A 3,049-nucleotide genomic window follows, 5' to 3' on the forward strand; every position below is an offset into this window, starting at 1 on the left:
TCACCCCCTTCCATGGAGGGGGGCACTTGTGGGGAGAAGCACTGGGCGTTATATGGAAACCAATTTGACAATAAACTATCATTAAAAAAAAAGAAGAAAAAGAAAAAAATTAAAAAAAATTTTTTGGAAATATTTATTTATTTTTGAGACAGAGACAGACAGACAGTGTGAACAGAGGAGGGGCAGAGAGAGGAGTCACAGAATTCAAAGCAGGCTCCAGGCTCTGCGGTGTCAGCACAGAGCCTGACACAGGGCTCCAACTTATGAACCATGAGGTTCAGCCTGCACTCACCAGCACAGAGAGATAGCCTTTGCATGTGGTAGCCCTTCAGGCCTCATTCTTTCTCTCAATCTCACTGAAGCTTTGAGTAGGACAGATTTTAGGGTGGAAATTCCCTTCCTTTTCTACCACATGGTTGAAAATTCTACTTTGATGGCCTATGCAGGGATGCTGTGAAGAAGAGAAAGTGGTTCCCTCTACAGCAGAGATCTGAATACATTAGTGGTATCAGTTTGCTGTCCATTATACAGGGTTGGGGTGTTTTTTTTTTCCTTGCTGGTTTATCATTTGCCTTCAATTTTTTTTGACACTGGCTGAAGGAGAACCTGTTATTACTTTTATGTACAGAAAACTCAACAGTGTCCACTTACTCCAGTTTGGTGGCCAGTTCTTCAGCTTTTGCCTTCTCCAACTTGGTAATGCAAGCATCGACTTTGGATTAGAACATTGCCTCCCTGGTGACAGCATATTTCATCATATCTGTCATTATCATTGGCCCTGATGGCTTCTGCCAGCTTAACCAGAGCCCCTTGGTCTTCTGAGTTAATCTGTGTGAAGGCGACAGTGGTGCAGGTCTTCCGGTGGACCAGATGCCCAGCTAGCCTTCCCCTGGATGATGCCATAGGGAACCCCCATCTCACCACACAGAGCAGGCAGGAACACAACCAGCTCAATGGGATCCACATCGTATGCAATCACCACCAGCTGAGCCATCTTGTTTTCCACCAAGGTGGTGACAGTATTAACCACAGCTCAAAGGACAGGCAGCCTCTTAGTGGGGACATCCCCTTTGCTGGCAGCTTTCTTCTCAGTCCAGGCCAATAGTCTCTGCTTCTCCTCTTGCTTTGTCTCTAGTCGGTACTCATGGGCCAGCTTAAGCAGCTGAGTAGACATTTGATGGTCCAAGTCAGGTTAATCATGGGAGGCACTTTTATTATTTATTTATTTATTTATTTATTTATTTATTTATTTATTTGACATTTTAAATCAATTCTTTTTTTTTAAATAATAGTTTATTGTCAAATTGGTTTCCATATAACACCCAGTGCTTCTCCCTACAAGTGCCCTTCCTCCATGACCGTCACCCCCTCCCCCCTCCCCCTCCCCCTTCAGTCCTCAGTTTGTTTTCAGTATTCAATAGTCTCTCATGATTTGTGTCCTTCTCTCCCCAACTCTCTTTCCTCCTTCCCCTCCCTATGGTCCTCTGTTAGGTTTCTCCTGTTAAACCTATGAGTGCAAGCATATGGTATCTGTCCTTCTCTGCCTGACTTATTTCATTCAGCATGACACCCTCGAGGTCCATTCACTTTGCTATAAATGGCCAGATTTCATTCTTTCTCATTGCCATGTAGTACTCCATGGTGTATATATACCACATCTTTATCCAATCATCAGGTGATGGACATTTAGGCTCTTTCCCTGATTTGGCTATTGTAGAAAGTGCCACTATGAACATTGGGGTACATGTGCTCCTATGCATCAGCATTTCTGTATCCTTTGGGTAAATCGCTAGCAGTGCTATTGCTGGGTCATAGAGGAGTTCTATGGATAGTTTTTTGAGGAACCTCCATACTGTTTCCCAGAGTGGCTGCACCAGTTTACATTCCCGCCAACAGTGTAGTAGGGTGCCCGTTTCTCCACATCCTCACCAACATCTATAGTCTCTTGATTTGTTCATTTTAGCCACTCTGACCGGTGTGAGGTAGTATCTCAGTGTGGTTTTGATTTGTATTTTCCTGATGATGAGTGTCACTTTTAGATACTGATAGAGAATAATTCTTTGCTACAGCAGCCAGAGGTAGCAGGACCATTTGACAGAGCAGGTGAGGTCCCTTTGGGGCTGAGTGTACTGTCTAATGCCAGAATTCTTGGGCCTTTTCTCAAACAGGGGATTGACCACCTTTTTGGCCTCCTGCTTCTTCATGGCAGCAGGGGCCAGGGCCACCTTCTTCTCCTTTGGCATCTTGGATGGCTGGAGGAGAGAGCCATTGCCTTCAATTTTATGTGATTTCCTAAATACAGATATTTCGAGTACTTAGCATTTTAATAGAAAAAGTCAAAGACAATAAAGAATTCATTAGGAACACAATATAAAACCTTTTAACATTTTTAGTTATTAGCAGCTCACTCATTTATCGGAAAATTGAGTTTTGTTCTCAACTACGTGTGTATTGTGCCCACTTTACTTAGAATTGCTTTGAAACATCATATCTTATACAAACATACCTCTAATTTTGTGTCTCCTAAGCAGTAACACGTTCATTGAGACAACATATTTTCTCATGTCTCATATGTCAGTGCTGCATCATAGCTCTTAATTTTTCTAAGAAGGTCCAAGACTGATCTGATTTACAAGAAATTATCTCACTTTTAATCTTCTCTAGGTTTTTATTTCCTTTAAAAGACCATATCCCTTTAGATAATCTCTCCTAGAATTCAGCACGTTTTTATAGACTATTGATAGTTCTCTTGAAAACTTGTCAATTTTCATTAACCACTGAAAGTATATCTTTTCTCTTCACATATTACACACACTTTTTAGTGTGGAAGGCAAATCTCATTTCCTTATTCTGAACTATCTGGTCATTCAGGTTTAAGTGTATCTATAGTATGTAAATAGCAATATTTGGGTTTTGCATTTGGAGGCCAGCCTAGGAGTCTTAGTCTTATAACAGGGACATTTGGAGAATTCATATTAATTATTCTAAGCAATATGCTTGCTATACTACTATCATCTCATATGCTTTCAATTTTTATACTTCTTGCTAT

General features: G+C 41.2%; 1 pseudogene; it reads right to left on the minus strand.

The window, feature by feature from the left end:
• Positions 1 to 647: 647 nt before the first annotated feature.
• LOC115287079 lies at positions 648 to 2,243 on the minus strand (annotated as a pseudogene).
• Between the last annotated feature and the right edge of the window lie 806 nt (positions 2,244 to 3,049).

The sequence above is a fragment of the Suricata suricatta genome, chromosome 3 (genome assembly GCF_006229205.1).
Source record: "Suricata suricatta isolate VVHF042 chromosome 3, meerkat_22Aug2017_6uvM2_HiC, whole genome shotgun sequence".
In the NCBI taxonomy this organism is placed as follows: Eukaryota; Metazoa; Chordata; class Mammalia; order Carnivora; family Herpestidae; genus Suricata; species Suricata suricatta.